The sequence below is a fragment of the Cetorhinus maximus genome, chromosome 16 (assembly GCF_964194155.1).
Source record: "Cetorhinus maximus chromosome 16, sCetMax3.hap1.1, whole genome shotgun sequence".
In the NCBI taxonomy this organism is placed as follows: domain Eukaryota; kingdom Metazoa; phylum Chordata; class Chondrichthyes; order Lamniformes; family Cetorhinidae; genus Cetorhinus; species Cetorhinus maximus.
In genome coordinates, this window is record NC_135894.1 from 5,496,246 (window position 1) to 5,517,785 (window position 21,540).

Below are 21,540 nucleotides of genomic sequence, written 5' to 3' on the forward strand. Positions count from 1 at the left end.
CATTCGATTGCAAGTGAGAGTGCCCTTTAAAGGCAATAACGTGTTGGGGTAGATAGCGGATTGCACCAAGGTGTCACAGAGGGAACTGTTTCATTGTAATTATGACAGGCTAATGATGGGGCGATGTGTTTGCTGCTGGTATCATGCTACAATTCGTGGAAGAGGCGTAGGCTGCTGGGGTGGAGAATGAAATCGTGGTGAACCACGTCCTAGTTTCAGAAAAGATGTATGCAGAAGTGCTGGATATGTATCGGATACTGTTCAGGGGCCAAAGAGCAGGGTTTCCTGGGCTGGAGAAGAAAGGAGGATTCTCCGGATGTTAATTGTGAAAGGTAACATAATCAGATCTGTGGAAGGCAAGAAATTTTGGAATATTAGAGACTCCTTACCGAAATAATGATGTGAAGATTTATAACCCAGAAGTTTGTGGAAATCAGTGGGTTTGCAAAGAATGTTTGTGGACTGCCTAATGTCAGCAATTGAGACAGGAAAGTCACGCATTGGAGGTATCGGAGAAGGATCATGTGATGGTGAAAAAAAGTTTATAATTGGAAGAAAACTTGCTGAATTATATTTGTCTCCAGACATTCAGGCAAAAGCATGATTTTGCACCAAAACAGACTTCGATGTTCCAGAAAAAAAAAGAATGAACCCTGTGAGTGGGCCTAAGTCGGACTATATTCTGGAATGTCGAACATGACCACACACAAAAAAGGCAGATGTAACTGGGGTCCATGCTGGCAGCCATACCCACACCGATGTGATTGCAAATGTCACATGAGAAAAAAGTTTTTTCACGCAGTGAGTAGATGGGGTTTGGAATGCCATGCCTGGAATCGTGGTGGAGGCAGGTTCAATAGAGGCATTCAAAATGCCACTGGATGATTATTTAAATTGAACCAAATGTGCAGGGCTTCAGGGAAAAGGCAGGAGATTGACACGGATTTAAAATGTCCAGGGAGCTGATGTAGACACGATGTGCCTAATGCCGCCCTTCTACACCTTTACCGATCTTTGATTCTGTGATTCTTATTTTGCGGAAGTAAAATAAAAACAAGTTAATGTTTGTTTCCTCAATGAGAGAACGAGTTGTGCTAAGCTGTGGTGTGCGGTGGTGGATGAGGAATGTCCGGGCCTATGTTCATTAAACAAACCGAGAGCCCTCAACACGCCCATGTGGAGTAGGGAGGTTTAGAGGGATTCGATGTACATAGTGAAGAGTGCCGATCAAGACAATGTAACTGGAAAGTTTTGAGGTGATGTAGGGGATCTTAATAATCACAAAGTTAGGTAGGATGTTTAAGCACAGTAGGGGGAAAAATAAAGCCTAATATGAAGAAATAATTCCATCAGGGTAGGCACTGGTGGAGACAATGGGTTTAATAGGAAAGTCCTTTTTGGGAGTATATATATAAAGTTGGTACAAGTGGGCTGCAGAGTTGGGGCACCATGAGGCTGGAGACTTTAGAGGGAAGGTCTACTTTGGAGTTGACATCAGTCGCAGGCTTGCAGACTATAGCTTGATGTTTGTTGATGGGGTTTTCTTCCAGATGTGGTGCAGAAGAAGTGTCTGAGTTTAGGTCCACAGACTCTGCAAGGTAGAGGACGGTGTGCCAGACAACATGCGCACCAAATTGAGGTTGTCAACTTCGCTTTTTTGTACATTGTATCAATGTCAATGACTGAACACACAGTCACACAGAACTAGATGTTGATGAAGACTGTGATTCTGAGCTCATAGAAAAGCCAAAGCTAATTTATCTGCCGTTATGGCTCTATAGTTGCACTAGGCCATTAACTGGCATAATGACTTATAAACTGACATTGTGAATATAAAGTAACCAGAACGATGGAAAATTAGTAATCACCCCAAAGTGACCCATTGTCTTCAATCCTGAGCAATAATAACATATTTACTCACTTTTAGAAAAACAAACAAAAACCAAGAGATTATCCGTGTCGCAAAGGATTTGAGGAGTTAGAAATCGACGCCTTGCAGATACACTGCCCCAATGATTAGCAAGTAATCATGTGAACTTAAGCCGTTCGATTACCTCCAAACTAGCGATGAGATATTATATACCCAACTGTCATTTAACTAACTCGCTACCCATAAACTCCCTCACTCCTCCAAAAGGACAAGCCTCCCACAAATCAACCCTCGTCCAACCTATAAAATAACATTAACATCGACCAGTCCAAAAACTACCACTCTCGGCCTAACAACGCAAAAAGTCAACAAAGCCTCTGTCTGATGTGTTGAAATAGAAGATGAAACACCACTGAGAAAAACAAGCTGTACTGACGCAACTCTCATGTTGGGGCCCTGCAATATTCGCCAATAATCTGACGGAACACCCGTGAACTGATACTGCGCCTGTTAACTTACTGAGCGCCATAAACCTATGGGCAATGGCAGACCGACACAAAAACAACAATATCTACCGGTATCACTGTCTATGTAGTTAATCGTGTATTCATTTAATATAAAAAAAACTGAAAAGCAATGCACTATCAATTAACTGAACTATTCCAATAAAGCGAATACTCTCTAATTAGAAACGAATGTAAAATTACATGACACATTGAGCTTATTGAAAATGCAGGCACAGTAACATGGTGAAGTAGCATTGAGTATTCAAGTAGCGCTCATAAAGAAATATCAATAATGAAGTAATTCAACCACTGGTTTAACCTGAACTTAACCATTAACTGTATCAGCTTCCTGATTAAACCTTACTCAACTTCAGTAGATTGACTCACATCAATAAGCTGGGTGTATGAATGCCCGACATCAGGAAATTGAATCATCAACTACCAATTCCAAAAACAGGCGAAAACTGTGTGAACACAGGCAAGGCCGTTGCACGGCCTTCGCTGGAAGGCCGGGGACAAGGGTGGGCCAAATTCAAACCGGTTTGAACATGAGGCAGAGGCATTGCGTGGCCTTCGAATGGAGGCCCAGGATTATTTGGGACTAATGTAAAAATGGTTCGCACATTAGCTTAATTCATTAACTGGCTTTAAGTAATGGCTCGGGATGATTTGGGACTAACAAATAAAATTTCCATTGTCGGCAGAGCGCATGATTTTTGTACTAAACACCTACTTTGAATCTGTCTGTGCTGGAGAGTAGATTATTCCTAACTGGTAGAGAGAACAAATTGGCGACCTTGAATTTGAAACACATTCACATATTGGATATAGGTAAACTCCAGGCATTAATCAAAGCAGCAAAATCAACTGGCCGAAAATCTGCCAGGGGGACAGAATGCAGGGAGCGATACTGAATGGTCGTTGATTTTACATGAAGCATCAGTCCAATACTGCCCCGAACGTGTATGTGTTAGGGGTACTTTCTCACATTTAGGCATTACAGTCATCATCAGAAGTGAAACATTAAATCCTTCAGCACTGTATATAAGCAGTGATCAAGCAAGACAGCAAATAACAAATTAAATCTTGCATTGGGGTTTGCTATGTGATACCTTTTGAGGTAAATTGACAGTTGGCAAAATATAATTTATATTAACCGAGACTTTGCAAATAATATATAAAAATAAGTATTCCTTGCTGATTCAACATCAATAAAATGACTCGAAGCACACGACTGTTTAAAAAATAGAACCTGCTACAAGAATTTTACCTCACCTGCTACAACAATCACCTCAACTTCCAAATATTCATTTTACTGATTACCAAGCAACTGATTTAGAAATCCTCACTTAACAAAGTTACCACGACCCATCAATTCATCCCTCGCTAATAGACGAATACAATGTAGAAATGGTAACCAAGTGCTCTGAAACTGACCTAGCATCTCAGAAATTCTCCAGTGTTTATCACTTTTCATATTAACAAACCATCCATTACAATGTAAAGTGATACACTGCAGACTGGCCAAAAACCATTCAAAATATTCAGCACCCAAACAAAAAGAGGCATATTCGTTATCCGAGGTAATTTTTAGCCCTCATCGAAATCCTATCCGTAAAGTGCTGCCCCTGGACTGCTCTGGGGAGTTTGGCTACACCGAATCATTTAATTTATTCAGCAGAAACGCTGACCGCCAGTAGCTTGAAGGCGGAGTTGTTGAGGAGGGTGACGTTAGGGAGGGATTTGGGGGCGCGGTGGGAACGGTGATAAATGCCGAAATGCCGGTTGTAGACTTTCACAGCCTGAGCAATGGCAATAGTCGATTAAAGCCGCCAAGCTAGACGTATTGTTTGCTGCACACGCCAGACTGTCTCGACAGTTTACCGACATCTTATTCCATGAACAACTATTAATGACACTGGTTTGGACAATTTGCAGGTGACATTCTGTCATGTTTTTCCCGTGAATTGGTGCCGGTACCCAGATATACTGCCACGACTCATTGGCCTGGACACGTTCAATGTTCACAAGCCTTATGTCAATATTGTAAGGGAGCAGCGACGAAGTTGCTGGTACAGACATCACCACAACGCCAGGTGTTTCCTGTCAGTTCTGCACAACAACAAAACATACAGCGAGTGCTCTGTGAATCTGCACACTACGAGCTGCTGTGGGATGACACACAGACATTTTCAGTAGTAATTACTCATCTTAAAGTAAAAACACATTACATGTCGCAACAAATATCCCTGTTGGCTCTACTTCTCTCCAAGGCTAGCGCTGATTAATGGAAAAACATTTATTCAAATGCTTGGCAATATTTCCCAAAGAAGGTGCAAGTACATTTCGGCAGCTTATAGAGAATAATTTAGGAGCGGCATAGATCCGACTGGGTAAATTGGGAAAACCATCCAAGAAATAATGGTGGTCTCTACACTTCTGTTATTGGTGATAATGGAAATCAAGCAACTGCCCTTTAAATGAAGCATTTCCTATAAGTTTAACAACAATGTGCACCAATAATTTAGAAGCCAATGGAGATGAAGCCGGTTTTCAGATTTCAGGCTATTTCATTCTCAATAGTTAGCTAAACCGCCAAGTTTAGCTGCTTGAATTTCTAATGTTTTCACTATCACCCTATCTGGAATCTCCGCCAAATTCTCCTCCACAACTTTGACAAATTAAACTCGTTATGGGACTGCAGAAAACCCACTGAAATATATAAGTAGTAGCCACAAAATAATCAAGTGTAAACACACAGTGTCATCAATATACACAGAATTATTCATCTGCGAGGCTTTTAAACTGGGTCCTTCGGCCTTGGACCTGAGGAAGAGAGTTTGTAAATAGATGTTTGCGTTGATTGTGTCTTCGCTATCCTATGGTGAAAAGGCCTCTCGATAAAGTGTCCCAGTGTGAAAAGCATTTATTTAATTGTTTAACACGTTTAATAAATGTAAGAATTAAGCTGCAGTCTGTCTAACATTGAAACCTGTAAACCACACGCTCCCCAGCTCAAACACAGATTATAATCAGGATGCAGAAAATACATCACACTAATCTTAAAAATTAGAACCTTAAAGCTGTCAAACATAACCGAATAGCTCTCATGAGGCTCCTGAGTTGGCCACTCTGATTTTGATTTTAGAATAATAATGATAAATGAGTACATAAACACTTTGTTGTTCCTTATATACTTTGTTACAGTCTGAAGGAATGTTCTTCTCCTTTTTATACCCGACTTCTAGCTGGAAGAAAAATCATATTTTTTTCTTGCAATGCCTGTTGAATTTCAAGTGAATTTCATATCTCATCCCAAAGCCATCAGTAACGAATAGAGTTAACGATTCATGTTGAAATGACCTTCCATGTGGTTGGGAACTGGTTGAAATGACAGGTCATCTAGACATGAAACGATAACCGTTTCTTTCCGGAGTTGATGCATCACTGGCTGTACATTCTAGCGTTCTGTTTTGTTCGTATTTTACGTCAACAGCCTCACATTTTTTCCCGTTTTTTGTACTAAACAGGAAAGCCATGTAATAGGAGCAAAGAAACAGAGAGACGGTTAGAGAGTCTGGTGGTTAGAAAGACAGAGACTGAGTTAGAGAGAGTAAGCCAGGAATAAGGCAGATACAGAGAAACACAAACATTCACACAGACACACACACAAACACACATAAAGAGATATATCTCAGGGCGAGTGGGGAAAAGTATTCCAATTAGCTTTTGTGTCATTAACTGGATGTTATGAACTTAAATAAATTGACAACATTGTTACTGAACAAAAATTTAATCACACAGCGGCTGACTAAGATCTGGAATGCACCATAAAGCATAATGGTGTAATGATATTCCACAGGATTCTTTAGAAGGAAATTGGACATGTGCTTTAAGAGGACTCATTTGCAAATGTATGTAGGGATAACAGCAGTTGTGACTCAGCAGGTGTAAGAGCCCACTGCTTTGTAAGTTCCTGCTGTAAATTTCAATGATTGAATGATCTAATACAGTGTTGTTGACTCATTTCCTTTCCTTTCTAACAGGAAAAGGCGGTGGATGGGCCCTCGGTTCGTTTTATCTATTAATGGGCAAGTTCATTCTCATTGGTCTGTTACCAGACGGCATTCTAGAGCTCTCACATGATAACATCTCCATGTTATTTGGAAGGAAGAGTCAACTTTGTTCAAACTGTTTTCAAACACTTAATTGCCGCCTCAGCCGGGTTTTCGGAAGGTGTTCGAAGGAGAGCCCGGCATCTGTGTACAGCATTCGGTTAAAGCTCAATCCCCAGCGCAGGATCCCAGTGCCGGGAAGATGCTGCGGTCCTTTCTGACTCTAACTGCACTGCAACTTCTGAAATGTAAGTTTTTAAAATTAATATTATCCTGTTCCACATTGCGGCTTCCACTGTTATTCAGCAATGAATCTTATCAATACAGATATTGATATTTACTGCAGAAAACATTGAGCTATTTTGTAAGGTAAATTTTGGATTTGTATTCAAATATTAACACGTTTGCCTATTGTGTAATGGGATATTGCTGCATAATAATACGCAGATCGAAGGACGCTCGCTGCCTGAAAGGCCGGTGAATGCAGGAACCCTCATCACATTTAAAACATGTTCGGTTGCGCATTTAAATTATGGTAGCGCACAAAACAAGCGGCCAAAACTGGAAAGTGGGACTAGGCGGTATCCGATTTTTCGACCCGCGCAGGCCCATTCAACCGAAGGCTCTAATTCTGAGCCTCAAATTGCTATTGCTTTACCCGTGTGCATAGGTCCCTGTTCTCTATCAGCGTACACCTGAATTCCCTTAACCGGCTGGCTAGTTTGGAGTTGAAAACATTCCCAATTGAGACAGTTGTACAAATATAAAACAGATGGATTTGCCGAGAGAGAATAGTCCAGTCTGGGCTTTATTTATTGAACACGGACTTTTTTACATTGATTTCTGCGCTTCATTAAGATCGTATGAACTGAGGATTGATGAGTCGAGTTTATTTGCCGAAATTTTATCCAGTTAATATTTTAGGCATTTCAATTGATTTAAAAATATATCATTTTGAATCATATTTGAAAGGTTTTGCACCTGGTTGGTGATTGTTTTAAATGTGATATTTAGTTCAGAACGATTTAAATCCGAAAGAGAACAGAAATAACACAGCAGCTGAATTTATTGAGTCCCCTGCTACTCTTCCTCACACACAGCTTATTAAGATTAACACTCTGATCAGGCAATTTCAGCAGAGCTGGTACGACGTCGAAAGCCGTCACTGTTAGAATATCATGGAGCGGAGTCCTGGTTTATGTCAATTAACTGAGTATGAAACTGCACCGACTAACGTGTGAGCCTCCACACATAGTACTCTCAGGGGTATTTCTCAGTCGACGTTCCGCCTGAATTATGTGTGATATACGGGCAAACACTAAAGCATGCATAACAGTTGGTTCTGCCTTCGAGTGTTTTGCGAGTTCGATAAATAGTTTATATTTAAATAAGAAGAAGGAGCACAATTAATATTATAATGTTTTCTTTTGGCGATTAATTGCATTCTCCAAATATATAGTTACTGCAACTTCTTTAACTCATGGGAAATGGTACTTATCAATGTTCTTGCTTAATTTGTTAATACATCCTTCCAAGTTATGACCACATTGTATGAAGTTTAAAATTCCCATTGAACTATTTGTTTTCACGGGTTATGTGATAAGTACGTTGGCTCAAATTTATTCCGAATTCTCATTGTTTTTCAAGGTCCCATGTGGTGTTTAATGAGGTATCGAGACTTGTGCCTTTACTTCCTTCCACCGGCCCGATATTATTGTTCAGTTTTATGTCGATGCCTTGGTTGAAATTTGTTGCTGCTTCCAGTGCGTGTCTTCATTTACAATTCTAAATCTCTTATTAGAAATAGGAAATGCTGCCTTAGTGACAGGGAAACCTCGCTGCATTCTTGTCAGGTGCACGGTAAAAGGCACATGGCTCTCTCAATCAGTTTCTAATTACTTAGAAATAAATGACTGACACTAAACTCCAGGCATTGTAATTTATTTGAGGAACATGTCTTCTAAATCAAAGAACTGCTGGAAGCATGTATTATATATTGCTCCGGAAAATATTTTCACAAATCCCGGAATGAACAAAATTCTTTGTCGAAAATTGGAATATTTTTCTTTAAATTGGTAATTAATTTGGGATGAAATAGTTAATTTAATTGTGTTGAATTCTGAGCTAGTAGACTCTTTGCTCATTTGTTTCATTTTAAATCCGCCAAGTTCAAAAGTCCAAATGTTGACCATTGCTTTTGGTGGCCGTTATCTGGGCTAACATGTTTTACTTATTTCCAATTGCAACTGAGACTTGAGTGTCAAAAGGTCTAAAGTGATCATACTCCCAGCAGTTTGCTTTTATCTTGACCTCTGCCCCTCTTGTACAGAAACCGCAGACTGAACATGCAATTCGAACCTGGTTATTTAAATTTAGTGGATAAGGAGCGTAAAACGTCGCTGTTAGAAAGGAGCGGATCAAATTCTGGAATGTAAATTAACTCAATGAGTACAGAATCCTGGTCAGGGCAGCACTCACTGGTGAATGAACCAATGCAGATTTCCACTAACTGACTTTCCTCAGTAGAAATGCGGTCAAACTTAGTTGTTATACTTTGAAATAAGAAACATGCAAATTGTTTATTCAGCAGTAGAGTGTTGGACCCAATTTTTGAATAGAGTATAATAAAATATTAATCATTGTCAGCATCAACATTGCTTTAATTATCTGTTACCATATGTATAATTATTAACTGCAAACTACAAACAATAAATTAGCTAAAAATATTCTTATATTTACGTATTTGCTCTGAATTTTGTTTAGCTTTTACTTTCATCAATATTATGGCTGATTGATATGAAGTTGTATTTTCTGCTTCGCTCATTTTCTATGTACAGATTCACGAAATTATCAAGTTTTCTCCGCCTCCTTCCACGTTCCCGATAACCTTTGTGTACAGTTAAGGGGATCTCTGGATTTTTTAAAAAATTACTTTGCATCGGGGCGAGGATTATTTATTTTTTTTGCTGCTTTGTCAGTATAAAGAACTAAAATAAATTGTGTTTTACTGTCAGGGAATAAATTCGAGAATAGTTATCAGATACATTTTTCATTTACCGAAATATATTTACATTGGCTATTTAATTTAATTCTTAAAAAAAGTAATATTTTTAAAAGTTTCAATTCTAAAATTCTAATTGTGTCTCTAATTTAACGAACATTCCCTGCACAGCGCAGAATGGAGACAGAAGACAAAATTAATATTATCCAGAATCATTTTCACAAACCAAGCGCAGATCAGGTTTAAATCCCCAAAAGCGGGCCAATGTTGTTAAAATTTAGAATGCGTGTGATTAGATGGAGCGAGATTTGAAATTGTTTAGTTACATTGTGGAAATGTCATTGAGTGCATGTTATGGACTGTATTATTTTCCGTTCATTCGACATCAAACATGGAAATTAATTTATCCAATTCTATTAATAACTGCGACATCTAAATATTAACTTGCATCTGCTTAACATAAACTTTGAATACCTGACCAAATAGATATCACATTTCGATTTAATCCAGAATACAACTCCAAAAACGAGGCAGTTAGTTTTAATTTCTCCCCTGCGGCTCTTGCACAGGCAAAGCAGAGTCGATTGCAAATGTTTTTAATCCCAGAGTTTTTTTTTTGTAAAAATATACTTTATTCATAAATTATCTTCAATCACATTCAAAACCATTTCAAAAACAACATTACAAGGGTACAATCCAGGTTAAACTTTTACAAAATGTATCACCAGGTGCATCAGTACAAACAATATTACAGTCATTTACAGCCTTTCATTTTGATCTGTACAGCCCGAGGGGCTCTAAACAGTTCCCAGTCTCTCGGTGCGCTGTGGTAGAAAGGTCTTAGACAGCGACCCTTCCCCATTGCGCCTTTGCGGCAGCTGCCCCAAGCTTTAGTGCGTCCCTCAGCACGTAGTCCTGGACTTTGGATTGTGCCAGTCCGCAACAATCGGTCGGGGACAACTCTTTGTGCTGGAAGACCAACAAGTTTCGGGCAGACCAAAGCGCGTCTTTCACCGAGTTGATGATCCTCCAGCTGCAGTTGATGTTTGTCTCGGTGTGTGTCCCTGGGAACAGCCCGTAGAGCACAGAGTCCTGTGTCACAGAACTGCTCGGGATGAACCTCGACAGCAACCACTGCATCTCTCTCCAGACTTTCTTTGCAAAGGCACAATCCACAAGGAGGTGAACAACGGTCTCTTCCCCACCACAGCCACCTCGAGGGCAACGTGCAGAGGGGGTGAGCTTCCTGGCGTGTAGGAAGGATCTGACGGGGAGGGCCTTTCTCACCACCAGCCAAGCTACGTCTTGGTGCTTGTTGGAAAGTTCTGGCGATGAGGCATTCTACCAAATGACTTTGACAGTCTGCTCCGGGAACCATCCCACAGGGTCCACCCTCTCCTTATCCCTCAGGGCCTCTAGGACGTTACGTGCTGACCACTGCCTGATGGTTTTTAATCCCAGAGCGCAAGAAGCAGAGCGCATTTACTCTTGGAGAAGCATAAATCACATTCTGGGAGGTAAGGTCAATGACTGACTGTACCAACCCTGTTAAAGTTGCAGTTACTGCCAACTGAACCCGTGCACATATTTTTCAAACATATGTTTATCAGTGGTAGAGCTTTGTGACTGTTGTCTGCTTTCATGAGCTGAAAGGTTTCAAATAGTATTTTCAACTTTGGAATGATGGACAATGACTGTTTTTTTTTCAAATTTAAATTGTAAATTGCGATCGATCAACGTTGGTTGTGATAGGATAATTATGCTAAAAATGATTATTAATTGCACCTTGATAGGTGAGGAGAGCATAAGATCTCACATTTTACCGGGAATTAACCTGTAAACATGCTTGATTATTTGTATCTTTTTGGGGGCCTGAAATCTGTTTTAATTAAATCACTTTCCAAAGGCAGACATTTATGTGTATATTATTTATGTGAACCTGAATGTTTGTCAGCCTGTTCCACATGCTTCATATGTTTTTATAATAGATCATGTTGTAGCTAATGAGATATCAGATCTCAACTCTCAAATTTGCATTCCTTTATGTCGCTTTGTATCAGGCTTTAGGTCGCATTTATATCTTGTGCACCTTGTACATGAGGTACTTAAAGAGGACATGTTTGGGCTGACGCTTAAGCGGGTTGCTATGAACTTGCTGGTGCGCAGCTTGTTGAGCATTGTTGCGACTTCCATTACCCAGGCAATAACAGACAATTCCAACAAACTCCTGAGTAATATTTTCTAGGTAGGTGCACGCTTTGTGCAGGACTGGCAGAAATCATGTAAGGGGTTGCAGAAATCCATCTGAGGGTGGGAATCAATGTAAGATGTTCTATAACACGTCAAACAGGGAATATAGAGATACCAGAATATCCTCCTGGTTAAAATAAAAACCCGAGCCAATTTTGGAAAATGTTAACGCACAATCAATGGTGTGAAACCAACAAATGGAAAGTGACCAATAAACATGCAGGCCACCATGTCTTCGAGCACCGAGCGTGAGTGAGGTAAACATACCATCGATAGTATGTTAGAGGGACTTTAGATTGTGAGAAGGTGATCTGTGCAATGGGGTATTCTCGGGATCTCCTGGGTAAACGTTGACCAGTTAATAACAGGAACTTGCTCCTGAGCCTGTAGTGGATGCTTCATTAGGAGTGGAAAACAGATGAAATCACAAACCGCTGGATTATTTCTTCCGAAAAGCGACGGGAAATCTACCTTCAGATAATGATGGAAACTTGGGTGTTTGTTGAATTTTTTTAACATAAAGTTCCTGAAAACATTATGTTCAAAAAATGACAAAATATTCTCGCAGTTGCTTTGAACAAATAACGTTTCTGGCCGTTTCATCGTCCTCTTAACCCATGAAACTTTAATTCTCAACATTTCATTTCAGGCAGAACTGGGAGCAGTCAGGCTGATCCATCAGGTAATAACTCTTAATTTTCATATTATCTGATATTTTCCTGTTCAATCTACGTGAATTAAAACTAACTGTCGGAGAAAATTGCGGTACCGATTTGATCATTGATTAACTCGCTCTCCATGTGCCTGTCAGGGAGGAATGGGATGTTTCCTGCACTCTGACAATGAACATATTTAAACCCTGTTGAGGGACAATTGCTGCCTAATGCAGAGCGACCATGACTTGGGTCCCGGAGAGGGGAATGTCAATAACCACTGATACTGCTGCCGATCCCAAATGGGCTGCCAATTCTCGAATTACATCCAGACAGAGATAGAGGTTACATGACGTTCCAGTTCCGGTGGGCGGGGGAGGGAAGGGCTGGCTGGGAGAAGGAGATTGCAATGTGTGTCTGGTGCTCTGAATGGACCTCAGTCTCCGCCAGTCAGTCAGTTCGCTGTTATAGTCACGTCCATCTCCTGATCTCCGGGGACTGGAATATATTCTGAACGTATCGACCAACTGTCCCAGAAGGGGCATCTCTCCCACTTATAACCGGCTCGTTTAAAGGGTTGAATACAATTATACCCTTGTGTTTGAGAGGTTTTATTTTTAAATCGGGATTCAGTGGGAGATTGGGCAAAGGCCAATATTCCAAATTCTTCTGCTCTGACCTGCAGAAAGTGGAGATCGGTTAGCTGGGTCTCGCGGATTTAATGGATTGTAATTCTGCGCATATTATTGTATTTTACAGAGGCGGTGAAACTGAGACTGGCGAATGGGGGCAGTCGGTGTGCAGGAAGATTGGAGATTCACTACAGGGGACAGTGGGGGACTGTTGATGATGAGAGCTGGGACCTGCAGGACGCCGCCGTTGTGTGTCGGGAGCTGGGCTGTGGGACCGCGGACTCTGCACCGGGCGGGGCTCACTTTGGGGAAGGCTCCGGACCCATTGTGACGGATGATGTTGAGTGCAGCGGGAACGAGGCCGCCCTGCGAGACTGTGAATCAGATTCCTGGGATCACTATTCCTTGTCACACGACTATGATGCCAGCGCGATCTGCTCAGGTACAAATATTTCTTCTGCTTCTCATCGCCGCCGGGTCTGATTTTTTCCCCCTGGAATAAAGGTGGAGATGTTATTTTCGGACAGCCGATTGCTGAAGAATGAGACTTAGGGCAGGATATTCCACTTGGAGTTAATGTTAATTTCAATCAGATTCATTGTGTGTCATAAATTCATGTCGATAATTGTGTTAATTTAAAAAGAAAATAAGCTCACACCGGAATGGCAGGTTGCAACCCGCTTTATATCACTGCTGGCTTCCTGCTGTGAGGTGACCCGGACCATCCGAGGATAGGGAAGAATGTCCGGAAAATCCCGCACGCATTCTACCCTCTCCCTCGCCACTCGCCCGGATGCTTCGGGATGCTCTTGGGGGAATGAGTGAGAGCGATTGCAGAGTCCAGTTGTTCAGTTGCCCGGCTGTTAGATCATTGATTTATGTTCTCCCTCCCTGTATAAATTCACTGGTGTAACGACCCTGGGAAGCACATCGGAGCGCGCACGTGTCTTTCATTCAGCTCCATTGCGGAGTCTCCCAGAGAGCAGGGGAATTCCCCAGATGAAGTTGAAACTTGCCGGGCTGTTCACACATAGTTCAAGGCGCCAATACTTCCGCAGGGGCCGCATGCTCATCTCTGCCATTCCTTAGGTTTCCGAGAGTCACTAGTACGGAATATTTGTGCTGATATTTTACAGATTGTTAAACGGGAATTGGGGAGGAAGGTTTCTGTGCGTAGGGAGAGTCTAAATCATGGGGCAGCACGGGTCGAATCTGCAAACAGAATCCCGATGTTAACTGCACAGTCCATTCGTTTCAATATTTAATTTATATTGAGATCGGAAGAAGTGCTGCATTTCAAACAAATATGTTAAGTGCAGTGCACGGCACAAGTGCAGTCAATAATCTTAACAGCGTTACATTGCTGGAAGAAAGGGGAAAGTTCACCATCACCGCACCCAAGAAATCCGACCACATGGACCTAACCTGGCCATCCTCAGAACAGATTCATTAGCAATTTAACACTTTGTAGGATTTTGTTGCAAAGGGCAGCAATTATAAAACTGAATCAGTCTTTTAAAACTAAACTCAATGGAGATTAAACGGAAACTGCATTTTCTAAGTCACTGATCGATGTCGAACTTTTTTCAACTGCTTCAGTCATGCCTTTCTTAACGTTATATGTTCTGAAGACGAGTTGTTTGGGCATGACTGCTCAGTGCTCGGCTCCATTCGCAATTCATCAAATTAGGAAGCAGCCCAGGAGCACACAGAGCAAATCCTGCACAACATCCATGCCTCAAATGATAAAGGACAAGTAATAAGTGCACCACACGTGTGTCTGCAAACGGCAAACGACAACAAAGAATGAGAGATTCCACTTAACATTCAATTGCTTTACAATCAAACAGTCCATCACCATCTTAAACTTCGGGAACACCGTTGACTGAACTTTCATTTGCAATACCGAATGCCAATGCCGTGGCGTCTTCAGCTGGACAGAGGCTGAATGTTTTGTGAGTTTCGGTCTTCAACTGTCTCACCAGAATTTCTTACTTCCCGAATCATTGCTCATCGTGGAAACTGCACTTGACCTGTATAGGCGCTGCTGAGGCACTGTTCAGGAGACTTCCCAACCCCAGGCGAAGTTTTCTCTTGACTGGGTGTTTAACCACCGCCATCAACCACCATTGTCTTCCTCAGTGGGGTAATAAGACTGATTTCTTAATTATGTGCAGGGGGGAACGGCAGCCCCTCTAAAAACATTCTCTTCTCCATCTCTCAAAGAAACGGCCTTCTTCTCGCTGGTTCAAATTCCATGAACTCCCAATCGAACAGCAATTTGGTAGCCCGTTCATCACACACAAGGCAGCTTCTTTTATGAAACACAAAATAATCTTCTCAAGGAAACTTGGATGGACTTAATACAGGTCGTGTTAGCGAAGTTCACATCTGTAAATCTGTTGGAAACATTACACAGAATCACACATTTTCGACGATAAACCTACTTACTCCATAGGACAACCGGTCAATCTCAGGGTTAATGATCTAATCGAGCCTCCCCCGCTCCCCAACCAATTTAGCCTCCCGCCAAATCAACACCACGTTTTCTATCTCCATCAATTTAACGTGAGGTTCCATTCTCCCCCATCTGTTCATCAGTCATAAATAAATCCATGTCAACCACCTCATCTTCTGTGGCCAGGAGTTCCACATTCTAACAACCGTTTGGTAAAAAAAAACATTTCCTCTGAATGCATTTGAAAATTTTAGTAGTTTTTTTATGTTTGCAAGTTTGGCCATAGACCACAGTTAACGATCATCTATCCTGTCAATTCGTTCAATCGTCATAAAGATCTTTATCATTTCAGTGCTCGGGCTACCTTCCCTAGTGAAAACAAATGTACCCAAGCAATTAATTTCATTTCCCCCGACCTTACTCGTAGAACTCTCAAAATCCAATTAAATAACTTTCAACTTTTCTCGCGTCTCTTGGAATTTGACTGCCCCGTTGTGGCGGTGCCGTGGGTGTAAATGGCGGTGAGCTATTCAAATGTCCATTGACTTCGGCGGGACTGTAATATGCCAGGAGCGCAAGAGTGGGCTGACCGAAATATAATGAAACTATCAAGATTTTAAATTTCTTCCCTCCAAAAATGAAGGCCGAGACTGAGATTCATCCGATGGCGCATCAACCTAATTTGCACTTTCATTTTCCAATGAATACTTGAGCTCTGAATTAATTCTAACAAAAGTACTGCATTGTCCTTAACTATTATAACATTCATTTGCAAATTAAGTGCATATTTTGTGAATTTATTGCATTTACTGTTTATTCTGTCTCTGTAAGTACCTCCTCACAGATTTCCTGAGTTTCAGCTGAGCTTAAAATTTGACTTCACAGACTAATTTTGAACTGTTTCCTGTCGATAATCTGTTTCTGTAAACGGTAATCAATGTTGTTCCTGGCATCCGTCCTGCTGGAACACAATGTACTACCTTTGTGCTGGTCTGAATATCTACCCTCAATCCCTAATCATGGATTTCTGTTTGCTATGCAGTTTGGAATTAATTCTGCTCGCTGTCCCCTAGCTCCACATCGTCTCTCACGGAATTAGCTTGTTTTTTTCTCTCTATTGCAGGACAGTACAGAAAATCTACTGTTAAATGTAAAGGAAACGATGTAACTATTAAAAAAAAACCAGAAGATGCCAAAACCAATGATTTGAGTAAGAGGTTCCTGTGGAGAGGCAATGTTCACATTTCACACCAGTAGCTATTGGCACTAAAACTGTGGAAACGATATTCAGAGACGACATTCGTTAATGGTCAAACAATCCATAAACAACGTTGGTAACCATTATAGAAGGCAGCGATCTGATACTCTGTTATCCAAACGTTTGAACGCATCCGGCAGTGCAATTGCTGTCCTGGATCAAATGACCCTTAATTGTTGAGGGTCATTTTTGTTTTTATCTCTTCTCCCCTACATTATACGATGTAATTTAGGCTACGTGATGGAAGGTTACTGGACATTAATTGCCAAGGCCCGTGAAGACTATTCGGTTGCAATGAGTTTGCTTCTTCATCGCCTCTCACTGTCCTGATTAAACTAGATGTGAGGGCCGAATGACGATGAGAGAGAATATTGTTGGGGTATCACTGTCTCCCCATTTATTTGCTCGTTGATCATAGCCTTAAGAGGCTCCCTAAAGCTTCGGGAATCAAAAGGTGATGTAAGGGAACAAGAACCAATCGACATAAGCTGTCCTTTCAAGTTTACACTTGAAAGACGAGGAACATTCTGGGGAGCTCTAAATGCACTCCTTACATGATCAGCGTATTCAAACCAAGGCTTGGTTCCCAGAACTGTACATGGTTATCCGGTGATTGTTTCCTTTTGATTCTAGCTGTCAATATGTTAAAAATGCTAAAATAGCACGAGCCATTTTTTTCCCCTTGTATGTGACCGTTACATTTTACTGACAGATTCAAAAGGGCTCTTAACATTGCATTGCGCTTAAAGTGTTCGGAACTTTTCACTAGGAAGGTAGTGTGGGATCAATCATTTAATGTTTGAGGTTATTTCGTGTCTGTGTTCGTCAATGTGCCCCATTGACGAAATGACAAACGCCAGCAGATCAAATGGGAGACTCTGAACACTCGAGGACAAGTCAGGGTTCCTGGATTTATCCAACTAATTATCTGGCCTTTCACAGTACGTGCAATAGGTGCCAGGGAAGAGTAACGTCCTGAAAGTATTATGAAGAGAAAGCTGCTGTCGCTTCCATATAACTAGATGTTGTGAAGAGAGGGTCTTATAATTTCAAGAGAAGGGATTGAAACGTGAGGGACCAGAGGTAGTAAAAGTAGATAAATTGGGACTTTGAGAATAGATATGTAATAAAATTATTAAATACAACCCGATAGAAAATACGGAATGGAAGGGAAAGGGATTTATTTTGGTGATCAGATGTTTTCCCGCAGGGATTGATGGGACTGGGGAGGGGAGGTGCCTGGATGCAACTTGATGTAGTTTATATTTGCAAATTAGTGCCATTGTAATACCAGCTGTGAAAAGTCGAATTCTGGGTGGTCTTCATTAATGAGATCTATCGACTGCACCTCGAAGGTGTGCACGTGTGTTGGGGTGAAAGATGGTATGGTTGGAGGGAAAGGGTAGCATCATCTTTTTGTCATTCAGTGTAGACAGAATTTCAGTGTTCTTCATAGGCCGCATTTCGGTCTATAGTTTCAGGGCGGGAATCGGGATAAGAACGATATGGGAATGAAGAAAGTCGGCTGTGGGTAGAGTAGACATTGTTTGACGTCAAAGTGCACATCTCTTTCAATATATGCTTAGCCAAGTTCTCTCTGTAGATATAGTGCGTGTTTGTAACACCGTACTGAAGTAGCAATAAATCTAAGTATGTTAAAGGTTGCATATGGCCACTTTGCAAGCAATGACTTCTGGAGCAATGTAGGGTTTAGCTTAATCGCGATTATGCCAGAATGAAAATTTTATCAGGAGTCATCATGACAGGTTTTGCTTAAACAGATATGCACAAAATTGAAAATGATTGCGACTATCATGAATTGTTCTTCCTCAGATCACAGGTTTCCCAGACTCGTTTCCGGGGATTCCCAATGCTCGGGCCGACTGGAAATACAGTTCGGCAAAACCTGGGGAACAGTTTGTGATCTTCACTGGGATTGGAATGACGCCAGTGTGGTTTGTGATCAGCTTCAGTGTGGAGTCGCTGTGTCCGTGGCAAAAGGGGCTTATTTTGGAAAGGGCACTGGACTTCAACGGAGCGAAAAATTTGAATGTAAAGGCAATGAGACAAGCCTGACAGACTGTCCAAACTCTCCAGTAAATGAAAACGAGTGCACCCACATGAACGATGTCAGTGTGAGCTGTTCCGGTGAGTAAAACGAATCCGAATGACAAAAAAAGTTTCCTGGTGAACTTTTCAGAAACTGAGAAAAAGCCATTGATATTTCCTTCTATCATGATCATTCCCAAGCTCTTCTTTATAATTCACTGTCGCTTTTTTATGATTCTGGAATAACACAATTATGTGTAAGTCAGTAACTTCTACGTTATCTGAAAATAGCACATTATTATTGCTAAATTAATGCTTGCACCATGCATAGGTTCTTCATTCACATTTGCCAGAACACCCATTATCGAAAGAACTCTCAAGTCGTGTTCTGTTTGCCAAACCTGAGGCAGATTTCATTAATTACAAACGTAGGCGAATCATTAATTAACGGTGGTTGCGTTATTTTAGAGAGGCGTTTCAATGAATTGACCCAAATGAGGTAAACAATTAGGAGAAAATTTCCTTTCTGGTTTCTCGCTCAAAATAGTGGGATTATCTCAGTAGCAGCATTGCAAGTCTACGTTCAATCTGCCCACGTCAGCAGTTCAAGAGAATGGATTTCAATCGCTTTTGCAGGGGAGTGTAGGAACCAGTAATAAATGCAAACCTTGTCAAATATATTCCTATCCCCGTCAACAACAAATGCATCCTTTGAGTGGCCTTGTTCTGGGTTACTGCACCCGTGACTCTTTATCAAATCTTTGAAATCAGTATAAGATTTTTAACATAGTTTTATCAGCCCTAATTCTTCCAGATTAAATAGCTTCAAGTCATCTTTGTTCAAACTGGGATCATAATACAATGCTTAATTACATTATACATCTTTCATATCTACGTTTTATCCCCTCCAAGACGAATATTATCTTCCGGAGTGCCCTGTCCAAATCTGACATAGGTTATACAGGTTGGTTCTGGCCAATACTGGGTATGACTGAAACGTTACGTCCTGTCTTTGGTATTTCAAAGCTGTTGTGACAAAGTCCAAAATTCCATTAGCTTTTTGTTGGATGAACTCTCTACTTTGAGCAAATAGACACGTTCGTTTAAAGGCTCTCGTAGTCTGGTGAGTTTCAAACAATAAGATGTGTAAACAGTGCAGTGTAACACACACTTATCCATTTTCATATTTTCCTTTTTTACCTTTCGCCATGTCTTTATTCAAATGTGGATTTACAAAATTTTTTCGTCCTTATTTTTATTAAAAACAGGGAAGCATGGACCCCGATTGGTTGGTGGTGAGAACAGGTGCTCCGGCCGGGTGGAAGTGCTGCACGGAGGGCAGTGGGGGACGCTGTGTGATATTCACTTTGGTTTACAAGACGCGAGTGTGGTGTGTGAGCACCTTCAGTGCGGGGCTGTAAAGGAAATCCCGAGGGGTTCTTACTTTGGGCAGGGAACTGGCCCCGTGTGGAAGGAAAATTACAGGTGCCGCGGGAATGAATCCCGATTGACAGATTGTCCGGTTACATCCGGGGAAAATTTTAACTGCTCACATGGAAATGACGCGAGTGTCATCTGTTCGGGTGAGTCCTCTCAGTCGATGTAATCATGGATTGAAATAATCTCCCTGCAGAACTGAAAGAGGCCTTTCAGCATGTTCTGTCCGTGCAGGTTCTCTGCAAAAGTATCTCACCCACTCACACACCCATGCAATTTACAATAATCCGGTATTATTTTCCATGCAATTATCTGACCACATATATTTTAAAATCTCCGATTGATATTCATCCACCACATTTCAGATCCTCGCCGCCACATGCTTAGACGGTGCTTTTCATATCTTCAAGCACCATATTCTCCGACAATGAATTGCAGATCCTCATCATCATCATTTTCAGAGAGTGCATTTCAGGTCCTCATCTTTCGCTTTCTCAGGCAGTGCATTGCAGACCCTCATCATCCACATTCTCGAACAGTACATTGCAGAACATCAAACACCCACATTCTTAGACAGTGCATTGCAGATCTCCATTCCCCCACATTCTCAGGCAGTGCATTGCAGATTCAAATCTACCACATTCTCAAGCAGTGCATTGCAGATCCACATCCCCCACAATCTCAGGCAGTGAATTGCAGATCCACATAGGCCACAATCTCAGACCGTGCATTTCATATCCTCACCCCCCACATTCTCGGAAAGTGCATTTCAAATTCTAATCCACCACTTTGTCAGATAGCGTGAAGCAGATCCTCACGTACCACATTCTCAGCCAGTGCATTGTAGACCATCATCCACCACATTCTCAGACAGTGCATTGCAGATCCTCAGCCACTACAATCTCAGACAGTGTATTGCAGATTGTCATCCACCACATTCTCGTACATTGCATCCCGGGTCCTCATCACCCACATTCTCAGTCAATGCATTGCAGATCCTCATCCATCACAATCTAAGACAGTGCATTGCAGATCGTAATCCAGCATTTTCTCAGACATTCCATTGCATTTCCTCATTCACTACAATTTCAGTCAGTGCATTGCAGATCCTCATCCTCCACATTCACAGGCAGTGCATTGCAGGACCTGATTAATCGCACCATGCAAAATTAGCATCCTTACGTCACCATTTCCAATTTGCCCATCACCATAAATCTGTACTGATCATTCATGATCCTTCCGCCAATGGCAATAATTTTTCTGTGTCAAATTGTCCAGACCCTCCCTAAAGTTTGTAGCCCAAAAATGGTA

The 21,540-nt window shown here is 41.4% G+C and overlaps 1 long non-coding RNA gene across 1 annotated transcript; it reads left to right on the plus strand.

The window, feature by feature from the left end:
- The first annotated feature begins 6,665 nt into the window (after positions 1–6,665).
- On the plus strand, positions 6,666–13,201 carry LOC144691329 (uncharacterized). Its single transcript, XR_013579106.1, has 3 exons — positions 6,666–6,739; positions 12,392–12,424; positions 13,155–13,201. It is a non-coding gene; the product is annotated as an uncharacterized LOC144691329 (long non-coding RNA).
- The last annotated feature ends 8,339 nt before the right edge of the window (positions 13,202–21,540 follow it).